The following is a 15,727-nucleotide window of genomic DNA, read 5'->3' on the forward strand; positions in this document are numbered from 1 at the left end:
CCACACCGACCATCGATCACCCATTCACACTAGTTCATAAGTTCTAGAAGCAGATTTAGGCCATTCGGCCCATCAAGTCTACTCCGCCTTTCAATCATAGCTGATCTATCTTTCCTCAACAATATATTCACCTGCCTTCTTACCATAACCCCTGACACGCTCATTTTACTTCGGAGTCACGTGAGTGATTCCGTGAAGATCCCAGCCCAGTGCGCATGTGCGGCATTATCGCACAGCTGTGCAACGCGGCCAGCGGGAGTCGGCAGCTCCCGCAAACCAAGGACGTGAGGTAAGTACTTACCTTAATCGGGCCTTGTGGTTTTTTGCTCCAGGGGGAGCAAAACAGCAGAGGAAGCGGCCCCCGTTCGACTCCAGCGAAGGAGCCGACAGTGGAGGGGGATACGGCGCTAACGGGACCGCACAGGCTGCGGACCGCTGCAGGGAGCTGCGCTGATGCCGGTCCGCTGAACAGCTGTTTGGTGAACAGCAGCGGACCGGCGGGAAGTTTAAAAACCCGACCGGCAGCCCTGCAGACTCCTGACAAGGAGAATCGCCGCCCGGGAATCGCTACAATGCCGCCTGAAAAACGGCAGGCAGCCTCTACATACAGGTAAGACAAAAACCTTACCAATTTAACAGGTTCTACAGGAGCCAACTTCCTCCAAAACTGGAACAGGTAGGAGACAGCAAAAATAAGTATGTCTGTCTCCCCAAGCCAGAGGAGGTCATGGAGTTCAAAACCTCCAGGAAAAAAGGGGCACTGGCTGAATGCCAAGGGAGCTGACACTCCTACCCCAGTGCTATTGCACTAGCCATCTCCCTTGACGAGGGATTGATGCAACAGCGGAGTTTGAGCTATGCCTCCTCCAATTTATAGCACACCCTTTTTGCTCCCTCTTTTGAGGCTAGCTAAGGAGGCCAGGGCTGGGCTGGCTTAAACGCTGGGCAGGCGGACGAGAACAGCAGTATGCCAGGGGAGCAGGATCAGGAAGAGCTACTGGGTGTCGTGGGCCACTACATGGCTCCTCCATGCGACCATCTTCCCAACAAAGCCCTGCAGGAGCAGGCCTTTCTAGAGGCAAATCCGCAGGCAGCTGGGTCAGCAGACTCGCAGACATGAGCTAAAAGCAGCGAATTCTGATGCTCCTAACAGAAGGGTCAAGATGTTACCGCCTTTGCTCGTTTTTCCACGGATCATACTCACCTGGCAGGCGAGACGCCATGATCACCAAGGTGGTTTTCCCAGGATGAGACTATCCCGTTGCACTACCAGGGTGCTGACGCCTAAGATGTTCCCAAATTTGGGATACTCGACTGAACAATGGTGCATATAAGACCTGCCCGCAACCCCAAATATACGGGGCTATGCAAACCGCTGCTGCGGGAAGAGAGGCAGCTAAACCTGTGCGCCTCATGAGGGCAGGCCATGGAACGAGCAGGACATCGCATCCAACACCCAGCTGGCAGCACCCCTCGGCATCCACCAGCAATATCAAACAAGGACTGGTGAAAGCCTGGCGACCGCTTCACATTACCCCCAAAGTTCTTTTTAGACAGAGGCCCAAAGCGGAGCCGTGGGAAAATGCGCCGCCCCACCGACAGCACCAGCATACCAGCAAACTAGGCCTTCATGAAAAAACAATAAACATGGAGGTAGGAAGTCTGGTTCCTCCCAGTTTACACTAAATAAGGGTGCTCTACTAACTGCGGGGGGGGCATTTACACTTGTTGAAAAAGCATGGGATGCTGTCACAAATAACTAAAATATACTCAACAGTATTAGTGGATAAAAACGAATTCAAATTGGGCATATTACCGCCAGTTCAGCTATGCGCCCAAAGGGCATTTTCTCCCTCTAAGAAAGAGAAGTGAGAAGGTCAAGCTGAACTAGAAAGGCTCATTACTAAACGGATCATGGGAGTAAACATGAACCATTGGAATTTGTATCGAATATATTCACCAAAACTACAAAAGATGGTGAATGTAGCATCATCATTGATCTAATATCACTAAATAAATCTGTTGAGTATATACACTTTAAGATGGAGACGGGTTTTTGTCACTGCCAGACATCTGATCTCCAAAGGATACCTATGGGGAGCATTGATATGGAAGATGCTAACTATCTTATACCCATACACTAGGATCATTATAGATATGGGAGCATAGAGCATTCCCTATGGTCTAACCTCAGCCCTAAACTATTATAAATATTTAAAAAATGGCCATGAAAATATTAAGAAAACAAGCATAATCATGGCATATATTGGATGATATCCTCATATTAGGGGAAACAAAGGAATTAGCTGTGGCAGCAGTTCTAGCTACGAAACAGCTCCCTAAAGCTCTGAGGTTTATCCCACGCCCAGATAAACCAGAATTGAAGCGTTAACTACCATGGATTATCTGGGCTTCAATAATAATTCCGTCCATATGACTGTTACTTTGCCAAGGTACTTGGGTCACTATAATCAAATCATGAATGTACCCACTGAAGCTATATCACAATTACGGTGGTGGGCAGACATATATTTGGCATCGTTTTCAGCCCTATTATCATCACCAATCCCAACTTGGTTATTAAAAACCGATGCCAGTACTTTAGGCTGGGGAGCAACTAAACTCCATATCCAGCACAGGTAACAGATGGACCAATTCACAAACATCGTTACTACACATACCGGGCATCAACTACTTGGGATTGGTGATCGCCTATTGGGCTAAAAAGCATATGCATTTCAAATGCAGCACGTACATATGTGGTTACGGATTGATAATACTATGGTGGTGGCTTATATCAACCATATGGGGAGCATAATAATCATTATTGTGCAACAAATTGGTCAAACAAATCTGGCAATGGTGTGTCAAAAGACATTTTAACTATCAGCTGCCTATGTCCTAGGAAGCTAGAACACAGTGGGAGACACCATGTCACGGGGTAAAATTTATGATTACATTGAATAGATGTCAAACCCAAAATATCTGCTAAAGGTATTAAGCAGTTTGAAAGCCAGATATCAATTTGGTTGCACAAGACGGAATCACCAGTAACCCATGTATGTGACTTAGGAACCAGATTAGAGGCAGCAGCGATAGATGCCTACACGCTGGAAGGGGGAATTTCTGCTTTGCCTTCCTCCCTTCTGCCTCATCAGACGGGCACTTCGCAATACAGATGGGATCTGTCTCCGAGATATTGAACGTGCCCGACCGGCCTACACAGCCATGGTTCCCAGTTCATCACGACACGGTGGGCGAGTCACCTATGGATTTCCCTAGTGGACCATGGTTGCTGACTCAACCCAGTATCAGGCACAAGCCACCCATGCCAGAAAAACATCAAACTCCTGGGTGCAGGTTTTGAATAGACCTTACCAGGGACTGGGATTATCCAAAGGAACCATTACCACCATGTCGGCATCCCTGCGAACAGTCACCAAAAGCTAACATGGGTAAAATACTGCCACGACGCAGGGACAACAAACTATTCAACCACTGACGTATTGGAGTTCCTGGAACATCTACACCATGACTAAAAGGTGAGTTACAGTGCCGTAAATACAGCATGGAGCGCCTTATCTGCTTATCTAAAACAGCATGACAGCAGAGCATGGGATCCCATCTACTGAAGGTAAACTTATGAAGGGCAACTATAATAATAAGCCCCAAAAACCCAGGTATACCCATGTATGGGATATTGGTGTGATATTGACATATCTCAGAGAATGGCACCAGCCAGATCCCTCAGCTTGCTCAATCTATGTTAAAAACGCTCATGCTTATCGCTCTCGTACACGCTCACAGAGTCCAGTCACTCCATAAAACTAGACTGGATAACATGGTGATTACCCCAGATGCATCACGTTCATATTCTAGGTCTGGTAAAAATCTAACTCGCAGGTATATGGGACTAGGCGAGATTATGAGTTCGGCACGGACTAGTAGGGTCGAGATCGCCTGTGTTTTCCGTGCTGTAATCGTTATATGGCTATATGGACCAGGAACGCCCAATTCACTGGTGGGATTCCGGGCCTACCCACCAGAGTCCAGGTTGAGTGTGGTGACCCATCTACTACAATATATAGACACAACCCACAATCTTAGAGGGAGAGGAAAGCCTATGGGTCAACCACAGAAACCCCAAGACTGGGTACGAGCCAAACCACTCCAAGGTGGCTCAAACAGGTACTGAAAGCTGCCGGAATAGATAATAATACATTTTAATAGTAAGATTAAACGAGAACTTACCAGTTTGAAGTTTGATCTGTATTTTATGAGGAGGAACGTTGAGGGAATACATGAAGAAGCCCGCCCACAGCGCATGCGTGTCATCCTTCAAAGCAGCGGTGTGAGGTCACAGATACCCAATATTGACCTAAAATAGCAAGATTATTAAAGAGATACCAGCTTAAGATATGACCCTATGAGGGTGGGAGCGGAGGGCATGTATTCCCTCAACGTTCCTCCTCATAAAATACAGATCAAACTTCAAACTGGTAAGTTCTCGTTTAATCTTACTATTTTACTTCGGAGTCACGTGAGGGACTCCATGAAGATTTCAAAGCTCTGTGACCTCACGCCCTGGAAAACCCCGAGTCCATGCTTCACAACTGCCTTGGTAGTTTGGGAGAAATTGTTAATGATTTTTTAAAACCAGAAAAACATTGATACCAATTGTTTAACGTAACAATAAATAATATTTATTAATTCAAATCATAAACCCTTGTTCATCAGGGATAAATTATAATACGGAACTTAAAAGTTTCCCCCGAAAACGTTTCTATACCACTAAGTGGTTTATTATAGAATTTTTGAAATGTCCTCTCCGACGACCATCCTGCAGTCCTGAGGATTTGGTCCATGGAGACCTCAAGGCGTTTTGCTGCGGATGTAGCTGCCGCCCTGGTGGAGTGAGATTTAAATATATTAGTGTCCACTCCTGCCTTCCTTAACCCATATTTAAGCCACCGTGAAATGGTCTGAGTAGACACCCTCTGGTATGGTTTCCTATAGCTGATTAACAGCCCCATTTCTTTGCCTCTAATGGCCTTAGTCCGTTCAATATACAACAAAATATGTTTCATAATACAGAGGCGTTCGTCCTCCGGGTAAGCCAGAAATTCAATGACCTATCCTGCTGATCCTGGTCTATTTTGTTTAATTAAATCCTGTATTACAAAGACCAAACGTCCTGCCGCCATAGTGAAGCTATCCAGTCTCAACTTTTGCAGCGACTGGACCCTCTGTGCTGTGACCAATGCCATCAGCATGACCATTTTTGTAGTTAACGTGTCCAGAGTCAATGCTGTGGCCGGCGACCAACTTCTTAGCATGTTGAGGACCACACTTGCATCCCAGATCTGGTTATATCTTGGTTTTGGTGGTCTGGTGTTAAAAATTCCTCTTAACAGTTTAATTACCAGCGGATGAGACCCCACTGATAGACTATCTGTTCCTTGCCACAAAAAAGTTGATAAAGCACTTCTGGCACTATTAACAGTGCTATAGCTAAGTCCTTCGTAGTGCAGACTGGTGAGGAACTCTAGCACTGCCGGAACATTCTTATCTCTGTGGTCCAGATGATTATAATGGTAGTAATTAATCCATTTCCTAATGTGACTTAAATATTGCTTTTGTGTTGACCTTCTTTGCGCTGCTGTGATCATATCCACAGTTCTACTTGATAGCCCCATGTCCCGTAGAGGTTCCTTCAAAGTCTACAAGCCAATAAAGCAATATTTTTATAACATGGATGGCTATCCTGAGTTACCGGATGCACCAGCAACTTAGGACTATGTTTAAAGTGCATACATGGTTCTAAAACCATATCCTGTATCACCGAGAACCATGGTTGTGTAGGCCAATCAGGTACTATGAGAATCCCAGATGCCGAATCCTGTTGAATTTTCCTTAGTACCCGATTGATGAGGCAGAAAGGAGGAAATGCATATATGAACCATTTCCCCCAGTGCAGTGAAAATGCATCTGTAGCTTCTGCCCCAGGATCTGGTTCCCATGATACATACCTTGGTAACTGGTGATTTAACCTGGATGCAAAAAGATCAATATCCGGTCTTCCATACTTTTCTGTGATTTCCCCAAAGACCGTTCTATCCAACATCCATTCTGTATTTTCATTAAATTTTCGTGACCTGGCGTCCGCCACTGAATTTAGTATCCCTGGTAGATACGTAGCCGATAACCAAATATTCCTTTGGATACACCATTGCCAAATTAAATTTGCCAATTTATCACAAGATATTGATATATTTCCACCCATATGATTTATATATGCCACCACCGTGGTATTGTCTATCTGCAATCTAACATGCTGCTGATTCATACCTGAGCAAAAAGACTTAAGCCCATAAAATGCACTTAACATTTCTAAATAATTTATACCCTTAGTATTTAGTAGGTTAGCTTCTTGAATATTCCATCTCCCTCCACAGCTCGAGATGGTATCCGTTGCACCCCAACCAATTGCACTGGCATCTGTTTGTAATACCACAGACGGGTTGTCAATAACTATTGGGTTGGAGCCATACTTAACATTGTGTTCCCACCATTGTAATTCTTTTATAGCTTCAATTGTTAGCTCCATTGGCCTATCAAAATGGCCTCTATTAATTTTGAGTGCTCTTATTTTGTCTCTCTGTAAATTTTGGTAATATAATGGTCCAAATTGTATGGCAGGAAATGTAGCCACAATTTTCCCAATCATTCTGGCTACCCGTCTAATGGATGGTTTAACGGTATTAATAAGCTCTGTGCAATCCTTTTGTAATTCTGTGGCTTTCCCTAGTGGTAAAGTCACTAACATATCAATTGAGTTAATGGTGAACCCCAGGTAATCCATATTAGTTGATGGTGTTAATTTAGACTTAATTGGATGGATAATGAATCCCAGCTGTTCAAACAATTGCTTAGTGGCAACCACTGCCTGACATGCCAATTCATAAGTTTTCCCCACTATAAGTATATCATCCAAATATGCCATTACTCTATGATTTTGTTGTCGCAGTAACGCCAAAGCTGGTTTTAGAATTTTTGTAAATAACCTGGGCGCTGACGTAAGCCCATTTGGCAAAGCCTTATACTGCCAAAGCTGTCCCATCCAATTAAATTTCAAAAACCTCCTGTGTCTATTTCTAATGGGTATTGTATAGTAAGCATCCTTAAGATCAAACTTGCCATAAAATAGCCTTTTGACACTAACTCTATAGCAGTGCTAAACGTATCCATTTTAAAATGAACATATTGCACAAATTTGTTAAGTGTTGACAAATCAATAATAACACGACAACCCCCATCTTTCTTATTCCTAATAAATATGTTTGAGACAAACTCCTGTTTTTCAGGTTTGGTTTGTTCAATTACCCCTTGATTGAATAATCTTTTTATTTCTATGTGAGCTTTAGCTTGTTCTAATTTAGTAAGTATATATTTTCTGTCCGGTGTATGTTGTACTGGAGGGTTATGTTTGTGTAAGAACTCTATCAGATATCCCTTAATACTGCTAAGGATATATCTGTCCATAGTTATATTGCACCATGCTTCCAAATGAAGTTGCAATGCCGCTCCAACTTCCGTGCTCCCTACAAATTCTGGAGCCGCAGATTCACCTACCTCCATGGTTATCGGTGGTAATTTAGTTATTTCCTTATTTTTATTCGTGGATGTGGAGGCCCTTGAAGTTGAGGTTGCGATGGCTGCTGATGTACTGGCTTCCGCATTTTCCACAGCGGACGTCCCGGGCCAAACCCTAAAAAAGGACGCTGCTGCTGCTGGGGGCTCCTCTCTCTCCAATTCCTAGTGGTATTATAGAGCCCACCCTTTTTTGGACGCCCATAGGGTTGATATCTCTTTCCTAGATACCCTTTGGCTGCCCTAATCAGCCCCAAAGTCCTGGCCTCCTCATCCAACTCTTTAACCTGTTTGGACAGGTCTCCTCCAAATAGCAGGGTTTGGGGTTTTATATCCCTTTGCTTGCACAAAACAGCAAATTTTGGGTCTAGAACTGGCTGAATAGCTCCCTTTCTTAAATTGTTTAACTCAAATTGTACATTACACAATAATGCTAATGCATCCTTTTGATCACTATTCATCTCCACTTTCTCGAAAGAACAGGCCAAAGCTGTAATCCCCGCCGTGAGACTTTTGAGGGCATTTTGGACTTTAAGATCCTGATTCCTAATACCCCCCCCCCACATGCTTCCAAATACACCTATTTACACTGGCTACATGCAGTGCAGCACAATTCCCCGGTGGTAAGTGCCTTGCCAATACTTCAGCCATCGTATTAGCCTGCAACTGGTGTGTGGACATGTACTCTATACTTGCAGCCATCCTGTCCTCGAGGTTCTTGCCGGTCTGCTCCTGCTGGAAGTACTGTCCCACCATGTCCAGTAAGTTGTGTTCCTTCCCTTCAATGGGAGAAGACGGTTCCACCTCTTGCTCAGACTCTGAGCTGGTCAGACATTCGATATCCTCCTCAGAGGAGTCTGATATATCTTGCAGCCCTTTAAGGGAACCTGCTGTGGGGCTTACATTATGCCCACTGTGGCTATCCTCCCTCTCACGGAGCCTGCCACTGTGGATAATTTCATCCAGCAGCCGCTCCAGCCGACTTTCGCGCTCTCGGGCGCTAGTCGATCGCGGGTGCTTATCGGGCCGCTCCAGCCGACTTCCGTGCACTCGGGCACTAGTCGCTCGCGGTTCCCGCAGCCGGTCCCCATGCCTCCCTGCACTGGTCGCTCCCGGCCGCCCAATATTCTCCTGCCGCCCTTCCCGGCCCCGGTACTCACGAGCACCTGTCGCCGGCGGCTGGATATCCATCCATTGGTAGCGGCTTTCCAGCTCCGTAAGGCTGGCCGCTCCTGGCTGCTCCATTTCCCGCAGCTGCTCGTCAGTTCTCCGGAACTGGTAAGTACTGTCTCCACCACCAGAATTAAGGTGATGGGACTTTTGTTTTGCCTTCCCGCCCGGCCGCGAAATCGATTTTGCCGGCGCGGGGTTCAAGTCGGGCACAGCTGGTTCCTCCATCGGTAACACCTGTGGCATCGGCTGCTGCTGCTGCAGGTCCCCGGCTCCTTCCCGACTTACTTGCTGCTCCTTTCTCACCGACTTCCTGCGAGGTGCTCTGTCCATTCCTACAACAAAGTTAGAAATGCAGAGTCACTTACCTGCCGTTCGTCGGCTTTTTACTCTCCCATTCACGGGGACGTCCTCCCCAGGTGTGACTCGTCCATGCGTTGTTTGCGATATGACACGCATGCGCTGTGGGCGGGCTTCTTCATGGAGTCCCTCACGTGACTCCGAAGTAAAATCCCATTCCACTAGAGCAGCATTGATATCAGTGGCTGAACGAATGGACATCCCGGTTGACCACATTCTCAATACAGCAGAATGGTCAAGGGAACGACGTTCAGAACATTTTTATTATAAACCGTTGATAAACCTGATTTAATTGCAGAAAGAATATTACAAACTGCAATATTAATTTAAGCTCAGGGGAGCTTTTTATGTTGTTATTGTTAACAAATACCTTTCTGTTTCTTGTGAAAGCAGATCCACTGGTTGATTACGATAACACTTCCTCCCTCAAAAACTTCGGCAGTGAGTGAAATAAAAACTGTTACACGGTTTGAAATCACAGACCTTTGAAGTCTTCACAGAATCACTCACGTGACTCCGAAGTAAAATAGTAAGATTAAACGAGTACTTACCAGTATGAAGTTTGATCTGTATTTTATGAGGAGTTACGGTGAGGTATTACGTGCCCTCCGCTCCCACCCTCAATATATAGATCAAACTAATAAACTGATGTCTCATGATCTTTACTATCTTACTTCAAATATTGTGTCTATCCTGTGATTTCACACCGCTGCTTCGAAGTATGCCGCACATGCGCACTGGGCTGGGATCTTCATGTAATACCTCACCGTAACTCCTCATAAAATACAGATCAAACTTCATACTGGTAAGTACTTGTTTAATCTTACTATTAATGAAGAATCAGTCAATTTATGCCTTAAATATATCCATTGACTGGGCCTCTACAGCCATCTGTGGCAATGAGTTCTACCACCCTCTTTAGTCTAAATCAATTATGTCTCATCTCCTTTCTAAAGAAACAAACTTTTATCCTGAGGCTGTGATCTCTGGTCCTAGATGTTCCCACTAGTGGGAACATCCTCTCCATGTCCACTCTGTTTGGGCCATTCACTGTTGGGCAAGCTTCAATGAGGATTCTATTCACACCCATGCTCCGACGTCAAAATTATTTATATTGTATATCTGTCGGCCATTGGACTAGAACATCAAGAGAGAGATCCGCCAAATAAACTCATCTTAATGCCAGGAATAGTGAGCCTTAATTGGCATTGGATTTGGACAGCAGAACATGCCTCCCATGTACCTTGTAAGTGCCATGACGGATGGTGGGCAGAAGATTTTTGTTAATTTTTGGTGAAGGTGAGTTATAGGCTGACGTTCGGGTGGGGGGATTATTTAATAGGAACCTGGGGTGCAACTATTAACGCAAAGTGTGGTGGGTGTATGGAATGAGCTTCCAGACGAGATAGGTATCATTCCAACGTTTAAGAAAAATTAGATAGTGTAAAGGAAGCTAGACGTTGTCCATAGTCCTTTAGCTAGATCTTTATTTAAACACTAATAACACACGTTCCAGTGCTAACCACATCTGGTCTACACACGTACTGGAACCTAACAGGGAGGGAACATGCAGAGACTACAGTTATACTATAGAATGTGGGAGGGTCAATATGCTAATGAGGTAGTTACATATATGGTTGCATGCATAACCATCTACATCCCTTCCCGTAAGATAAAATAGCAGCAGCAGGCAATTATACAGACCTGCACATAATAACAATAATAGTCAGAGAACATCTTAAACTAAGCATAATCACCATACCGATCAGGGGCCCGCACAACTCTGCCCGAGCGGGTCCGTACACCACCCTCACTCCCCTCTCCCAAAGGCAAAGGCAGCGAAGATCGGGGGGACGGAATAGGCAGCAATGCAGGCCGGGGACTAGAGACCGGCGAGGCCAAAACCGAACGAGGAGGGGAGGACAGAAGAGATGACAAGTCTCAATCCCACTTCTGACACCATGTAAAGGAAGCTAGACGTTGTCCATAGTCCTTTAGCTAGATCTTTATTTAAACACTAATAACACACGTTCCAGTGCTAACCACATCTGGTCTACACACGTACTGGAACCTAACAGGGAGGGAACATGCAGAGACTACAGTTATACTATAGAATGTGGGAGGGTCAATATGCTAATGAGGTAGTTACATATATGGTTGCATGCATAACCATCTACAGATAGGTTCAGAGGGACAAGGGCCAAACGCAAGCAGGTGGGACTAGTGTAGATAGAAACATAGACAAAAGATGCAGGAGTAGGCCATTCGGCCCTTCGAGCCTGCACCGCCATTTAATATGATCATGGCTGATCATCCAACTCAGTATCCTGTACCTGCCTTCTCTCCATACCCCCTGATCCCTTTAGCCACAAGGGCCACATCTAACTCCCTCTTAAATATAGCCAATGAACTGGCCTCAACTACCTTCTGTGGCAGAGAATTCCAGAGATTCACCACTCTCTGTGTGAAAAATGTTGTTCTCATCTCGGTTCTAAAGGATTTCCTCTTTATCCTACCTTGTCCTGGACTTCCTCAACATCGGGAACAATCTTCCTCCTTCGAAATGTCACCTATACCCTTTTCTTCCAGAGATGCTGCATGACCCCCCTGACTTACTCCAGCATTTTGTGTCTATGCTCTGCGTCCACATTTGCGGATTGTCTCATTATGATCTGAAGAAGGGTCCCGGCCCGAACCGTCCCCTTAGACTTCATACATTAGACTTTAGATACAGTGTGGGAACAGGCTCTTCGGCCCACCGAATCCCCACCTACCAGCGATCACCCCGTACACTATCACTATCCTACACACCAGGGACAAATTTACAGAAACGAATTACCCGACAAATCCAGCACGTCTTTGTGCTGTGGGAGGAAACCGGAAAACCCGGAGAAAACCCGCGCGGTCACAGAGAGAAGGTACAAACTCCACACAGGCCGAATCCGCTGTCTCCACACAGGAACCAGAGTCTCTGGCGCTCTACCGCTGCACCTCATTTATCCATGTTCTCCAGCGATGCTGCCTGACCAGCTGAGTTCCTCCCGCACGTTGTGTTCTCATTATCATCTTCTCGTTTCGGGAAACTCCCGCGCCCCAGAGATTGGGGGCGCGTAGAGCGACTAATTGATTTCACCCCCCCCCCCACGGGCCAGCAGCGGCCCTGTGGGCTAAATGGCCGCATGCACGGCTGCAGTCAATTTGGGGAGGAAACAACAGATGTCTCACATTCAGGCGGATGCCGTGTGACACTGGGCTTGGCGGTGTATGGGGGAGGTGCGGGAGCCGGCAGGTCGCCCACTCTCACAGGCATTCCACCTCTGACCAAGTCACCAACTTGCATTAAGCTAAGCCCGTGGGCTGTCTGTGGGTAGATGACCTATCTTTGACTCTCTAGTTGTGAGTCTCGCTGGCAAGTGTGCAGGTCTCATGCAGGTGTGCAGGTCTCATGCTCTCGCCGCGGTTTCGTGAGACAAAGCGTAGCCTTCACCCACCGTCCTCGCTACTAAATCGTGTCCATCGCTCTACATTCGACCAGACCCGATCGAAGTATGCAACATTATGATAGGCATAGAGGGGGTGGACAGTCAGAACCATTTTTCCAGGGTGGAAATGTCAAAGACTCGAGGGCCCAGCTTTTCATTCAGAGGAGCAAAGTTCAAAGGAGATTGTCAAAGAGTCATAGTCACCCAGTGGGGAAACAGGCCCTTCGGCCCAACTTGCCCACAACTTGCCCACACCGGCCAATATGTCCTACCTGCCTGCGTTTGGCCCATATCCCTTTAAACCTATCCCATCACGTACCTGTCCAAATGTTTCTTAAACGTTGCGGTAGTCCCAACCTCAACTGCCTCCTCCGGCAGCTTGTTCCGCACATCCATCATCCTTTGTGTGAAAAAGTTACTCCCCAGATTCCTATTGAACCCTTTTCCCGTGTCATTTTCGCACGGCTGTATGACAGCTTTTCCCAAAGATCTACCACCCTTAATGTGATAAAGTTACCCCTCAGATTTCTATTAAATCTTTCCCCCTTCTCCTTAGACCTGTGTCCTCTGGCCCTCGATTCACCTACTCTGGGCAAGCGACTCTGTGCATCGACCCGATCTATTACTCTCATGATTTTATACAATTCTATAAGATCACTCCTCATCCTCCTGTGCTCCAAGGAATAGAGACCCAGCCTGCTCAACCTCTCCCTGTAGCTCACACCCTCTAGTCCTGGCAACATCCTTGTAAATCTTCTCTGTACCTTTTCTAGATTGATAATATATTTTGTATAACATGGTGGCCAGAACTGAACGCGATACTCTAAATGCGGCCTCACCAACGTCTTATACAAATCCCCACCACAGGTGCTGTCTGTATCGAGTTTGTACGTTCTCCCCGTGGCCGCGTGGATTTCCTCCTACACTCAGAAGACGTACAGGTTTGTAGGTTAACTGGCTTGGTATAAATGCAAATTGCCCCGCGTGTGCGGGGATCGCTGGTCGGTGCAGACTCGGTGGGCCTCTTGCCATTCAGCCCATCAAGTCTACTCCGCCATTCAATCATAGCTGATCTATCTTTCCTCAACAATATTCTCCTGCCTTCTTACCATAACCCCTGACACCCTCATTAATGAAGAATCAGTCAATTTCTGCCTTAAATATATCCATTGACTGGGCCTCTACAGCCATCTGTGGCAATGAGTTCTACCACCCTCTTTAGTCTAAATCAATTATGTCTCATCTCCTTTCTAAAGAAACAAACTTTTATCCTGAGGCTGTGATCTCTGGTCCTAGACGTTCCCACTAGTGGGAACATCCTCTCCATGTCCACTCTGTTTGGGCCATTCGCTGTTGGGCAAGCTTCATTGAGGAACCCTCTCATCATTCTAAATTCCAGTTGAGTACAGGTCTTCAAACGCAAGTGCCATGTTATCCGACTTTCTCATCCATCCCCCCCTACAAACTCGGGACAATTTACTGAGGGCCAAAGGTGAAAACTGGGGCACTCGGGGGGGGGGGGGGAACCTGCCCAGTAATGTGCAAACTGCACAGAGACAGTACCCGAGGTCAGAATCGAACATCTGTACAGGATGGAGGTGGAGCTGCTTACAGAATGGTGCAGATCTCACAATCTCACTCTCAATGTGGAAAAGACTAAGGAGATGGTGATCGATTTCAGGAGGGATGGAAAACGACATCACACTCCGCTGCATATTGACGGAGCTGCTGTGGAGAGGGTCAGCAGTGTGAAGTTCTTGGGACTTCCCCTGGCGGATGACCTGACCTCTACGACCAACACTACAGCAGTGATCAAAAGAGCTCAGCTGCGGCTCCACCCCCTCCGGAGACTAAGGAAAGCAGGTCTCCCTACTGTTCATCTAAGGACCTTCTACAGGGGCACCATCGAAAGCAGACTGACCTACGGCATCACTTCCTGGTTTGGGAGCTGCAAGGCTTACAAACAATATCAACTCAACAGGATAGTGAAGACCGCCAGCAGGATCATTGGTGCCCCACTCCCTTTCCTGTTGGAGATATACAAGAAGCGGAGCATCAGCAGAGCCATCTCCATCATCCAGGACCCCTAACATCCATCACACCACATCTTCTCCATTCTGCCATCTGGGAAGAGGTACAGGAGCATCAGCTGCAAAACCAGCAGGATGCTCCACAGCTTCTTCCCACAGGCAATAAGACTGGTTAACGAACTGTGTCCCCTCCCCATATATCGTTCAGCAACACATTCAACCTCGTCCATACTTTGATAGTTAGGCACCTGTAAAAGTAAAGCCACTGTCGGTCGGAATGGCTGTTTTCATTCTATTGTAAATTTTAGGCCTACTTTCTGTTTTTAGACATGGTAATTTTAATTTGTTTTTAAAGCTCTATGTATTTATCCTTTTTTTATTAACTACGCTGAATGGAAACTGATCGAGTAACGTTTTTTTCGTTTCCTCTTTGTATGCAAGTACTCAGAGAAAATGATATTAAATAAATACTGAATACTGAATACTTCTCCGAAGGGCCAGATTCTGCGCTGTATCTCTAAACTGATCTAAATCTTTGAATTCAGTATGGAGGATTGCCAATCCATCCGGATTCAGGTGTTCACAAAACGTATACATGAATTGATTATTTCCTGATAGATGCAAAACTTATGCCTTTCACCTATAACCCAAAAGATCACAATAATATCATTTCGGACAATTGGCAGTTAACTTTCTCCTGAAAATTGGAAGGAATGTATAATGAAAAATCGTTTTGGAGATTCAACCCACAAATACTAACTGAGGCAAGTTGTTGTGACTTTCTGAAGCTACAGATGAAAATATTCTTTGAGACAAACGACACACGTGGTATTTCTGCAACATTATTGTGGGAAATTACTTGATAGAGGTCTTTAAAATGATGAGAGGGATAGACAGAGTTGATGTGGATCAGCTTTTCCCTGTGAGAATTGGGAAGATTCAAACAAGAGGACATGACTTCAGAATTAAGGGACAGAAATTTAGGGGTAACATGAGGGGGGACTTCTTTACTCAGAGAGTGGTAGCGGTGTGGAA

The sequence above is a fragment of the Leucoraja erinacea genome, unplaced genomic scaffold (genome assembly GCF_028641065.1).
Source record: "Leucoraja erinacea ecotype New England unplaced genomic scaffold, Leri_hhj_1 Leri_267S, whole genome shotgun sequence".
Taxonomy (NCBI): domain Eukaryota; kingdom Metazoa; phylum Chordata; class Chondrichthyes; order Rajiformes; family Rajidae; genus Leucoraja; species Leucoraja erinaceus.